Genomic DNA, 14,112 nt, shown 5'->3' with positions numbered 1-14,112 from the left:
AAGCTCAAATAAAACCTTAAAGGAATGATTCTCCTTTGAGTTAACTTTTAGTATGTTATAGAATGGCTAATTCTTTTCTATTGGCCTTCATTTTTTTTTATTGATTTTGATTTATTTGCCTTCTTATGACTCTTTCCAGCTTTCAAATGGGGGTCACTGACCCCATCTAAAAAAACAAATGCTCTGTAAGGCTACACATGTATTGTTATTGCTACTTTTTATTTATTACTCATCTTTCTATCTAGACCTCTACGATTCGTATTCCAGTCTCTTAATCAAATCAATGCATGGTTGCTAGGGTTATTTGGGCCCTAGCAACCAATTCTCTGAAATTGCAAACTGGAGAAGTGCTGAATAAAAAGTTAAATAACTCAAAAATAGGGATGGTTGAATTTTTTCGCCTTGTTTCGCTGAAAAAATGACGCCCATAGACTTGTATGGGGGCGTGCGTCAAAAAAAAAAGACACGCGTCAAAACAATTTCACCACGCGACAAAATTTTTTTGACTTTAATGGGCGAATGTTTGGTGAAATGAAATGGGTCAAATTCGCCCATCCCTACTCAAAAACCATAAATAATAAAAAAAAATGAAAAACAATTGCAAATTGTCTCAGAATATCACTTTCGACATCATGCTAACAGTTAATTTGAAGGTGAACAACCCCTTTAATCTGTGGCGTTGATCCAAAATTGCAGACTGCCCATTTTGTCCTTGTTAGATCTCCTCTGTGCATTGATATTGGGATAATGGTTTTTGGGGTGTAGGATTTGGAAAGTAACCATATGGAATAAGCCAATAAGGTTAGGGTCACGAGAGCCAAAAAGAGTCAAAAAGTCTTTTCATCCTTTTATCCCTCTTTACATTAATCTGGTCCTATTAAGGACTTCATTTGCTTTCCTTTTTTTTGTACACTATAAAATGAATTAGTTTCACATTTTCTTTGTTTCTTTTTTAGCCAGATTATTTAATTCTCTATTATTTGATACATTGTTTAATGTGTTTTACACCAGCATCAGAAAATGCCAGCAATGTAAATGTGAGCCCTCTATGTGCCTGTGAAATAGGTCAACTATATGTGATAATCTGATGTTTTTTATATATTTATTATCTCCATCGTTACTAGCTAATGTTTGTCATTTCTCTTTTGCTCCTCAGGTAGCCGGGATGGAATAATTCAGCAAACAGACTGTCTATAATTCACAGTCACAAGTTTCCCTTCTGAAATCTCAAAGAAGCCCTCAGACAGAGTGAGTGTTACAGCTGGCAGCTCTATGTCTGTGTGTAGAACACATTGTTCATTAAATGGTCACGGTCTAGGAAGGGCCCAGAAAGTCTTTATGATTCAGTTACGTATGGGACTTTCCACGCTGAAATAATAATCTGATCCTTGCGTCTTTCCATGCCAGAAGGCTTCGTGTTATACTGACTATTATGTCTGCACCTCAAGATGCTTCTTAAGATGGTTTGTGAGTAACCACATGATCTTTATCCAGTGTCTGCAGGAGATGTAATACTAACCGAAATAAACACTAAAAGCAATAATGCCACAGACACATACCGAGTTCTGGTATTTGGCCATCATATTATATTCGTGGATGTCTGGATAAACATATATGACAGGTTGGAATCAATAGGTTCATGTAATCTCCCCAGTGTCTATTTGTGTTATAAAGAGCACAGCCTGTTTGCATCTTTGTAGTAGTGTTTGTGGCTTGTCGCAGCAATAAAAATATATTCTGGGTTCTTGGCTTCTCCTTCTACTACACACTGCAGTGTTGTTCTCTCTCTCTCTCATGTCAACATCCTTGTTTTATAAATAGCGTTTATTTTCTTTCTGTTTCATTTCTAACAATCTTAATAGGCTACTTGAGGAATCTATTATTGAGCCAAAATGGTAGTGTAACTGATTGCTGTAATGGGCTGAGCTCACATCTAATTGGACCTTGTAATGGAGCAAATCATAAGCCTAGTGGATCGATGGCCAGATATTGAGCAGGTTTTAAAGTCCTGTGGCGCAAGGACCATATTGGGCTTTTCCTGATGGGCTCACTATGAACCTGTTAAGATTAAATCTTGAGGCTTGGATTGGCTCAATTAGGAGGACTGAGTTGTTGGCCAAAACACAAACCGCCACTCCATTAAAGCAGTTGTAAAAATATTTGCATAATAACTTTCCGACAAAGTTATTGTAAATATAATTGCTATTGAAAGCAGTAGCCATCTGTCGTTTGATATTCTCTACTACCGTTGACAACAAGTTGCTGTAGTCGGCTCCTATCCTGCCAAGACTCAATTTCTCAAAGTTCTGTGATAATCAAAGCTATAAAAAATGTTAACAGATGAACACAGATGAAATAGCTGAGTGACTGTCAGGTGTAGGAGGGATTTGTTTGGGAAGTCTGCCCTGGAAATAGAGTAATTAAACAAATCCAGGAAAATTTTTGTCTATATTGATAAATACTTTTTTTTAGCCCTGAATACCTTTAAGACGGAAGGAGGGGGTGATAAATTGTTATGCACCCTCTGGTGCTCCTGTTCGCTGAAAACTGCACCAGCACTGGGTGCAATTTTCTGTGAACTGAAGCACTGACCCAGGGAGTTAGCTAAGCAGTTATAATCACTGGAGAATGCCTAACATTTGACACCCCCCCAGCAATTATACCTTTCCTTCTTCTTTAAGATAACTAACACTAAAGGCATACAGATATTTTATTCTGCTGGCATGTATATATAGAGAAAACTATCCGTGTGCCATTAGGTTAAGATGTATTGTTATCTGATGTTTGCATGCATAGGCTCGGACTGTAAAATATCAGAAAGGATCACGAGCTAACAAAAGGAATTCATTAGTTCCCCCAAGTGTTACCTATTTATAGTGTTATTTACTTATCTAGAAAATGCCAAACATCTAGTAACACTGTAAAACTGATTGTGATTGGGACAGACAGATGTGTAATCCAGGTGGTGGAAAGTTTGCTGCTTGCGTGCGTCTGTATTGTTTCCACATCCAGATTCATTATGTTTCATCATCTTCCTGACTGGTAGTACAGACTTGTATGTATGTATACCTTTATTTGTAGAGTGCTGTTAAGGAGCCGCAGCATTTGAAAAAGGGCTACAGGTGAGCCCGAAACGTCATGTTTGTTTCAGATCTTGAAGCCATGGGCTAATAAAGGCTTTTTAGACTATTATCTTGACTGGAGCTGTGTCATATATTGGAATACTTTAAGGAGCCGCAGCACTGTACAGTGCATAAAAGTACAATATATAAAAGTATACACAGGGAAGACAAATCACATAATAAATATATACAGAATCATACTTTGTTCAATATAATCAGAGTAACAGTGGTGTAATGTATTTATGCAATAGTTATATTTCAACATGTTTCCCCTGGTTCGGCGAACCTTTTTTCTTGCCTAGTCTTTTAGATCAGTGGTTCCGAACCTCTAGGATGGCCTAGAGCAGGGGTCCCCGCAGCCTACAGAAGGCTCTACTTGGCACTATACTTAGTTTTTATTCAATTAAAACTTGCTTCCAAGCTTGGAATTTAAAAATAAGCACCTGCTTTGAGGACCCTGAGAGCAACATCCAAGGGGTTGGAGAGCAACATGTTGCTCACGAGCTACTGGTTGGGGATCACTGGCCTAGAGCATTGTTCCCCATCCTGTGCCTCACAAGCAACATGTTGCTCACCAACCCTTCGGATGTTGCTCTCAGTGGCCTCAAAGCGGGTGTTTATATTTGAATATACTGGTATATTTAGGTGGACCTTTCTGATAAGGCGTACTTAGTTTTAACCTTTCCTTCTCCTTTAAAGCATTACTGTTCCTCCGTCTGTGATAAATTACATCCTGCTGTCCCTTAGTGCTGTCCTAGTCCATGTACGATCTCTTGTAGCACATAAACCAGAATCCCTTAAAATTATGTCATGAAATAGATGCTATAGAGTTCTTGTGTGTGCTTTATGCAGGCAGAACCCCACGAGACACTTATGGCTTGTGGGTTACTAATTGTACAGTTGTGTTATTCCCAATTCTAACAGTATCATACCTTTATTTAGCAGATGTTCTCCTAATCTCTTTCTGTATGTTCAACAGCAGTGAAGACTCAGTTGCTGTATTGTTAACAAATGCTGATATGTGAAACTGATTAATGCACGTACTGCAGTTGTAAAATTATGCTATGTAAACTGGTTGGAAGAATAAATATGTCAAATTCTTACTGAATCTTTCTAGGAATGTATACTGTATTACGCCAGTACCTTGTTTGAATGCATTTGAATCCATGTATAGCCCTAAAGCCTGTGGGCTACTAATATTCTGTATGTGGGTTGGGGAGGGCTGTACTGTATTTATTACAAGCTGTTTGCCTGCAAGCATTTATCCCCTGTGACTATATCTGTAATGTAAACATAGACACGAAAATATCTAGGAGGTGATTTGAACTCTTGGAAATCATGTCTGGCTCCTTCCCTACAGAAATTGAGCTGCCGGTTGGTATGCCACATGTCAAACACAACAACCCAGTGCCGTGGCATAAATTAGATGTGTTTTTTATACTTTAGGTTGTTTATAGCGTATGAGGTCAGTTAAAAAGGAAGTTACTGCGGAGGCTTGTGCAGAGACTTAAGATGGCCAATTTGTAGGCCCTCCAACTGTTATGAAATTACAGGTCACTTCATCTCCGACATTCAAAGTGCTGGGAAGTGTAGGTCAACAACTGCTGAAGAACTGTAGGTCAGGTGTTTTTTCACACTACTTGGCCTGGAAAATGAAGTACATTGTGTTGAGAAAAAAAGTCAATTTTTTTTACATTATTTTAAGCTTTAATATGGATATTTTTTAATATTTTATTTTTTGAAAATAAGCCTAGTTGTTATTAGAAATACAGTACCATTCCTATATCATACTGATCACTTATATATTCTGAGAACAGTTAAACAACAGTTAAACATAGCTTTTTCTGCTGACTTGTCCATGCTGTAGAGAGCCCCCAAATGCTTTGTTAATACACTGTCCCTGCCCCTTTCTGTCTTCATCATACCACAATAGAAAGCCCATGGGAAGCAATAAGAAAGCTTTTTGCAAACCTGCCAGTAATATATAATTATCTATAGAAATAAACCCTGCTACAGCTCTAAAAGGGGTTGTTCACCTTTAAATAAACTTTTACTGTGAAGTCGACATTGATATTCTAAGACAGTTTGCCAGTTTGGTCTTTCAGCAGATATCTTTTTGCTAGGGTCTGATTTACCCTAGCAACCAGGCAGTGGTTTGAACGAGAGACTGGAATATGAATAGGTGAGGGACTAGATATGAAGTTAAGTAATAAAAAGCAAGATGACGATAACATTGTAGCAAGAGCAATGTTTTTTTGGACCCCCGTTTCCATTTGAAAGCAGAAAGAGGCAGAAAAAAAAGATAAACAATTCAAAAACTATTAGAAAACAACAAATAATGAAGACCAATTGCAAAGTTAGCAGGAATAAATTATGTGCTTTTTGGTTGTTTATCGCATCATTTAGGTTATTTAAAAGGGAACTGACTGCGGAGACTTAAGATGGCCAATTTGTAGGACCTCCGACTGTTATGGAATTACAGGTCACTTCATATCTGACATTCAAAGTAATGAATAAATAATAATGAAGACCAACTGCAACGTTGCCAGGAATAGGACATTCTATAAAATGCTAAAAGTTCAAGGGGAACTCCACAAAAAACATAACTTAAGCTTTTTGAAAAGTAAACATAATTTCAAGCAATTTTGCAATATACATCATGTAAAAAATATGTAGACATTTTATGATTTTTAATGGTTTCTGACAGTTCCCTAAGCCTAGCCCCCTGCTCTCCTGCTGATCTCTCTGACTACTTTGCTGAGCTGGCTGACTACTGTTACTTTGTATCCACAGCCAGCTGTCCTGCATCCTCCAAACCCCACAATTCCATGCACATGTGATTTCAATAAGGAATGGAACGTCATAGAGAAATTCTTTGTGGGTTGTGTAGTTCCTGCATGCTGTGGAGGAGTGTGTTATGTGGGCCTCTTTATCAAATTTTGGTTTGTAAGCCGGAGTTCCCCTTTAACTTAAAGGAACAGTAACACCAAAAAATGAAAGTGTTTTAAAGTAATAAAAATATCATGTACTGTTGCCCTGCACTGGTAAAACTAATCTGTTTGCTTCAGAAACACTTCTATAGTTCATATAAACAAGCTGCTGTGAAGCAATGTAGGAAATTAGAAAAACGGCTATATGGCACAGGTTAACTAATGGATAACAGATAACACCATTAGACAGACAGAGCTTATATGCTATCTGCTGTGTAACCTGAGCCTTTTCTCCTTTGAATGGCTGCCCCCATTGCTACACAGCAGCTTATTTATAAAAACAATAGTAGTGTTTCTAAAGCAAACACAGCAGTTTTACCAGTGCAGGGCAACACTACATTATATTTTCATTACTTTAAAACACTTTTATATTTTGATGTTACTGTTCCTTTAAAGGGAACCACCCATTTAGTATTTCCAACGGAAAAATAATGTATAGTGGCCCTTACAGAAATGTGGCACATGCCAGCATGTTTGGCTGTTTGTCACCATAATTAAGGCACGTGTGAATATAATTCTTAATGTGTAAATGTGTAAATGTAACTGAATATTTGCAAGCATTATCAAATTATTAAATGTACATATCTGTCAGAGCCTTGTATAAGTCTGCCAGTTATTATGGGAATAAGTTAGGCATCCTGGCTCTGGGGTCATGGCTAGAAATAGAAATAAACCTCTCACTGCTTCACTCTCAGCAAAGGTTAATTGATTGTCTAAAGGTCTTAACCTTTACTAAGGAGTAAATTACACAGCAGCAGACATATTATTATCTGTATGTATGCAGAAGAATTTTACATCAGCTACAGATATCATTAATGTGTAAGAATCTGCTGGTGTAATTAAAGCTGCCTGCTGATGGCTTTATAGGCTGGATGAACTGCTAACATCACAGTGAGAGTCTGCACAGTGCAAATGATACTGCTGTCAACATATGTTAATCCTGGGGCATCTCATGCCCCTTCCAAGTATCTTGGGCTAGTCAAAACAACTTCTCTTGTGGTTGACAAGAAGTTGCCAGTGCCCTAAAACTAGAGACACATATATTAAAGCTGGTCTTGACACAAGTGCTGTAAAGGTCTTTAGGTTGTATACGGTAAGTGCTGTATTAAAGCTTTCCAAGAACATACCAATAATATTGTATGAAACTTTGCTTTGTATTATTATTGATACAGGTATGGTGGCATTCTGATCCTGACTGATATCCTTGTACTATGGATACTTTCAAAAAATCTAATCTGATGATGTAAAAAGTTGGCCAGTGCAGTCCTGAAGGTACTGCTCTTTGTCCCAACAATCGGAACAATAAATACTGTGTATGGCCCCTCCTACATTCTCCATCTGGCCAATTGGTTGGAGAGCATACTTGATAGGATTGTGTATGGCTACCTTATAAATAGTGAGCAGAACCCAATATTAGGGTAACCCAATATTAGGGTTGACCCCGTCTGTTTTTTATTTTTACCCGGTTTTATTTATTGTTTTATTGCTTATGGTAGGGTACAGAAGGCAAAAGAGGAGGGGTACAGATTCAAGAACATGCAATACGAAAACAAATTACCTTGTTACAGCAGTTTCAGTTCTTTCATGAATCCTGACAGTAGTTCTAATATGCCAACAAATAAGCAAGTTTGTAAAAGCCCGCAAGGCCTGAAACGTTGCTGTCATGCCCCTATGCAAAATTAAAGGCTTTTGAGAAATAAGAAAAATACGGTGCTGCTGTTTCAAAATTCTTCTACCTATGGGTCTAAACTACCTGCCCGGGTTTTCCATATTTGGGAAAATTGGGCAGAATACCACTAGATTGACATGTTGACTGGCCAATCGCTGATCGCCATGTCATCACCCCTGGAGGAGTCACATCCCTTCTAATGCTATCCTATTCTGTACTATGAGCAATCTTCTGCTAAAAGACTAAGGGGTGTATTGTTAGCTTTTAACCCAGCACAGAGGGCACGATACTACTGATGCTATCTTCTGCTTGTTCAAAAATATCCTTCCGTTAGGTGTGTTATTTCACTTGCCAGATCCCCCTTCCAGTTCAAGGCTCAACCAAACTCTAGTATTGCCCATGTTGGGGCTTTATGATCATAAAGCTCCAGTATTGTCCATAGACCATATTTTACTGGATAGATAAATGGCAAATATAAACCTATGACTTTTTTTTATTTTGTGAAGATGTCCCCCGCTGACTTAGTATGTATTTTCATTTTTTTGTGTGTTGTTCCATGTGGAATGTGGTGTAAAAAATGGAGAAAAATATTAAAGGCAAGATGGAGCCAAAAATATATACCAAACAGTAGTCCTTGTCCCAGTTTCATTGTGCTGTCATCTGCTGGGAAGGCTGAGCTTTGTTATGCTAACAATTTTATAATCTAAATATACATTATGAACTGTGGAATGTTTTGGGTGTGACGGTAATGTTTTTGTAGGATGTTTTCTTGTCATTTTTCAATACTTCCTTAATGGTTTCTGTTTCTTGTTTAATTCATATAAATAACTTTTACATGGGTGGTCAGGCTTCATTAAACAAATGAATTTGAAAGGTTAAATTGCAGCTATAGGCTTGCAACAAAATTGCAACCAGGGAATGTTTTGGGTTTGACAGTAATGTTTTTGTAGGATGTTTTCTTATCTTGTCATCTTTGAATACTTCCTAAACCATTACTGTTTCTCATTTAAAGCATAAACTTTTACATTGGTGGCCAGGCTTCATTAAACTAATCAATTTGAAAAGTTCAATTGCAGCTATTGCATATAGCTTGCAACTAAATTGCCACCAGGAAATTAATTTTGGGGTGGCCCCGATTCCAACACGTCATACTTAATGGGTTGGATTAATCTATATTAATCTGTATTAGTAACTCTAGTATGTAGAAAGATTGCCAGTGAATAATGCAAAGTAATAGTGTTAATGTGAGTTTTTCTAATGAATTAATTCAAAATATGTACATAGAGATAGATAACAGAGACTACTTTACCGTAATGATATATTACAGTAATGTACAATCCTAATTATTCCCATATAGGAATGCTTTACAACCGCCTAACTTTGTAAATGGAAAAAGTTCAGTTGAAGTTGCTTGATGTTGCTGTGAACTTTTGAACCTGAGACCGTGTGAAGAAGTGTAACTGAACTGTTGACCCTCCTGAACTCCTGAACTAATTGTGTGTGGCTTTGCCAGGGAATGAAGCATTTTGTAGTGCAATGTTATTTTGTACAGGAATTTATACAATGCATTATTGTATAGTAAAACTATGGAAGCCTTTATGTACTAAGTGCAGAGTACAAAACATGGGTGCAAACCATGTTTTGTGTACTTTGTACCCCATGCATGAGTGCTTGCTATATCCTTATGAACCAGACCAAGGTCCATCTTGCCATTGAAGAGGGTTCTCTCCATCACCTGAGGAAGGTACGGCCTTGTCTGATTGACATGCATCCAATATATGTCTCACTGTATGATGTGACCACATTGTGTGACATCACATATAACTGTTTATTCCCACTAGGTCATGGAGACAGAAAGGACCCACCTAAACTACTTGCCACTACTTGTTTTTATCTGTATGTTCTAATAGACATGAGGACAGTTGAGAACAAGTCAGTCAAGGAAACTCAGGGCAGGTTCAGTGACATGACATAGTTAACATTGTTGTACCACATTAGTATTGTACATTAAAGAGATACCATGGGAAGATAAAACACCAACGTTTCATCTGTCCAACCTTGCTGACCTGCTCATGTCACAAGAAAATATGGCATTTTGCTAAATAGGAAAATGAGCATGAGAAGGTTGTAGCAGACATTATAAGAATTTGTCTTCTAGTCTCTTTGAATGAATTCAGCTTAAAAGGAGAAGCTTCATCATATGACCCTTTTCCAGTAAATACTGTTTTATCTCTGCTTGATCTAGATTGGAGATTGATGAAGGAATATCAACAATTTATTAATGGTCGGGTTTGGTAAAATACTTTTTTACATAAATATTATACTTGACAGCAATGATGGCAACCCTACTTAAAACAGATTGTGTTATAAAGTTACGGTGATGCCATTAAAGGGAAAATGTAGCCTATAAAAGAACCTTCATAGTTATTATAACTGTTTATTTATATAGTGCTAAGATATTCCACAGCACTTTACAGAGAGTATAGCTCATTCTCATATGTCCCTCCATGTGGAGAATATAAAAACTCAATGTTCTCTAACTAGAATCAAACCTTCAGCGCTGCGAAATAGGTTGGCGCTATATGAATACATGTTAATAATAATAGATCCCTAAGACTGCAAGTAAGCATTGTTAACCACTGTTTTGCACAGTTCCGCCTTTAGAAAGCAATAATTATATCTTACCTTAAACAAATTAGTGGGAGATGGGTGTCAAAAAATAAGATGGTGTCTCACTGGATGGGGTTCTTGCATTAAGTACACCACTGGCACTGTAGAGCAGGGGGGAAGTTTTACTGAACTCTTGGTTTAATAATCTAACCTCTCGATGTTGCTAGACTGCAACTTACAGCATTTCTATAATATGTAGTATTATGGCGGTGAGTTCATTCTAACAACATTGGGTTTGAAGAACACCTAGATGGAAGCTTTATAATATGCTTTTAAATATAGTATAGGTTTTTGGCACATATGTATCTTTTATATTCTACACATACCGGCTTATGTACATCTGGCCATAAGGCAGCATATATCTTAGTTTTATTTAAGGTAAAATGGCTGTCACTTTCATGTATAAACTAAACATCTCCACAACTAATCATTGAAAAATACTCATTTGAAATAGGAAATGTCTGTAAGGATTGTCTCTCGAGTGTTTGTTGTTAGTCCCTGTGCCAGTGACGTCCATTAGCAGGACACATTCTGCAAACATGAAAGGGAAGAATGTGAGTGACTGGAAAGTAGAAGCCACATTGCAGAAAGCTCCGATACATCTAGTGCTACGTGCCGCACAAGTAAACAGCCACCAGGAGATTGAATTATTTTACCTATTGCCCCATTCCCATTATTCATTGCCACTGCCACTTAATGAACAGTGAACTCTGACACACAACATTACTGTCCAGTTCACTTCAGTACAACGTGACATGAAACCCTGTTTCGACCTTTATACTCAGCTCTAACTTTTTTTTCTTATATTCTATATTTGTATAAAGTATATCACACAGACCTGCAACCACCATGGGTTATAGGTACCGTTTCAGTTCCACTTCTGTCATTGATAGCTAAATAATGATGTACAGGTTTGTGGCCATCTGTTCAAAGAATCTTCCATCGGTTACACATCGGCTGCAGCTACTGTTGTATTTCTACATCAAAAGGGCCAACGCATATTTATCATTTCTGTCATGTTTATTCTGATTTTATCAGACAAAGGCCACATCTCCTTCCCATCTCCTCTTGGCTAAAATAAGCCAGCATCGAAGTGTTGGAAAATATTTATGTAGGGCAGGATGAAAAGTGGAAAAACAGGGCAAAACCTGCAGTATATTTTGCACTTTTGCACCCTGCCCCACACTTTCCAAGGGTGTAGATCTTTGTACTCAACTTATTGATCCCTTGGTGCTATTGCACGTAAAGGGATTCTGTCACGGGAAAACAACGTATGTTAGTAGCTCCAGCACAATTCTGCACTGAATTCAGTTCTGCAAAAGAGCAAACAGATTATATTATATCTTTTAATATACTTTCATATTTTAAAAGTAGTTTTTTAGTCTCAGTATCACTTTAAGCAGAACAATGAGAATGTTCAAAGATAACCGCAGCCTGTTGAGAATAGCACTAAATGGTTAAAATCCCACTGTGACTTGAGTTACATTGACTAGACGAAACAGTAGACTGTCTGAAAGCAGTTCCATTGTGAAGTACGGGCTCTTTCTAAATCATGAGCTTTTTAACCATGAAAGTCTATCTAACCCTAACAGCACCTCTGTATTTATAGGCCCAAACCTTCCCACTCTGCGGCTTGCGTGCATATCGCTACTATCTTTGCCCCTCCCTCACCTTGTCCATTGAGATGTGATGGATTCTGGGATTTAAGTCCTAATAACATAGTAAGTTAGGTTGAAAAAAGACGCACATCCATCAAGTTCAACCTCTTATATATAAACTGCCTAACTGCTAGTTGATCCAGAGGAAGGCAAAAAAAAAACCCCATTTGAAGCCTCTCCAATTTGCGTCAAAGGGGGGAAAATTGACTCCAAGATGGCAATTGGACCAGTCCCTTAGTCCCTGGATCAAGTTGTGCTACAAGCTATCTTTCATATCCCTGTATTCCCTCCCTTGCTGAAAAAAACATCCAACCCCTTATTAAAGCTATCTAATGTATCAGCCAAGCACAACCAATTCAGGGAGAGAATCCCACATCTTCACAGCTCTCACTGTAAAAACAAAATGAAAGAAACCCTTCCAAATATTTAGACTGAACCTCATTTCTTCAAATTGGAATGGATCACCTCGTGTCAGCTGGAAGGACCTACTGATAAAGTCCATTTGCTTTTTAAAGAATCTGTACCCACTATGAAAAGCAGAGGGACTTTAATTCCCAGAATCCCTCAATTCCCAATGGAACAAGGTGAGTGAGTTGTTGCATAACACTTGACCCAAGAGGGGGGTTTGGGAAATGGTTTGAATGAGTATGATAGTTCCCTTTCACTCTGTAGAAACTGGTATGTGTAAAAAAAAAATTACAACTGAATGAGCTCATGCTCCTCTTTCAACGGTTGTTTACCTGTTGTTTTGTCTATCTTCTATGTGTGACAATTTTTCTGATATTTAAGATTAAACTTTAATTTTCATCTTCTTTTGTCTTTCTGAAGCAGCTCAGTTGATACATTTCGTATCTTGGGTATTGCAATGGAGGATCCATATGTTTCATTAAAGGCAGCTGTTATAATTGATACAATAGTTGCTAATACTCCAAAGATGCTGCTGAAAAATGCGTCAACCAATGTAGCAAATTGTAACAGTTCAGAATCTACACCTGAATTACTGAGCTGCCAGAAACACCAGAAAAATAGCTTTAAATAAAAAAGCAATTGAAAAAAGGCTTTATTTCTGGATAATTTAAAAACAACTAAACTGAAAAAAAGAGTTTGAAAGGTGAAAAACCCCTTTAAAAGAAAACTATATCTCTTGAACAATGTAGGTCTCTATAAAAAGACATTACATAAAACAGCTCATGTGTTAAACCCTGCTTCATGTAAATAAACCATTTTCATAATAATATACTTTTTTAGTAGTATATGCCATTGAGTAGTTCTAAATAGAAAATTGCCATTTTAAAAAATAAGGGCAGCCCCCTGGCATCGTAGGATTCACGTTGCACACAAACAAACCATACATGTTAGGTTCCATGTGCCAATTAAGAGACAGAGTTCTGTATTTTGCTTCCACACTTTTTCCTGTTAGAGTTGTAGTATTTCTGGTCAGGTGATCTCTGAGGCAGCACAGAGACCATCACAAAATGGTGGTTCATGGCAAGAGAGTAAAAGGGCAATATTTACTTAAATATATATATAACAGTTTGGTAAGATTCTTTAATATGCCACTTAATATGATATATGCCACTTAATATGATATATGCCACTTAATATGATATAAACTATCTGTTGCTAAAATATTAATTTTGGGGGTAAAGTTTTATTTTAAGGCATTCTATACTGCCAACAGCCATAAAGTTTATGTTGCTGTTTAATTCCTTATTATGGCATAAGGAGCTATCTTGTACGAGTGTAAGGACAGAGACAGACGAGAAGATTCAGGGAGGTTTATTCGTCCAGCGACAAATCGCCTCTTCTTCGGTGAATAATGTCCCTGAACTGCCCCCCCCCCCCAATGGTTAGAATCTATATCGCTGACAGGATGGCACTCGGAGCGATTCATTTTCCGAAGTTGCCCAAAGTTGCAGAAACTTTGGGCGACTTTGGAAAACGAATCGATCTGAGTGCCGGCTATTTAGATTCTAGCCAGCAGGGAGGGCCAGTTCAGGGAG

This window comes from Xenopus laevis, chromosome 7L, assembly GCF_017654675.1.
Source record: "Xenopus laevis strain J_2021 chromosome 7L, Xenopus_laevis_v10.1, whole genome shotgun sequence".
Classification (NCBI taxonomy): Eukaryota; Metazoa; Chordata; class Amphibia; order Anura; family Pipidae; genus Xenopus; species Xenopus laevis.
Note: the sequence above shows the minus strand (reverse complement) of the source record.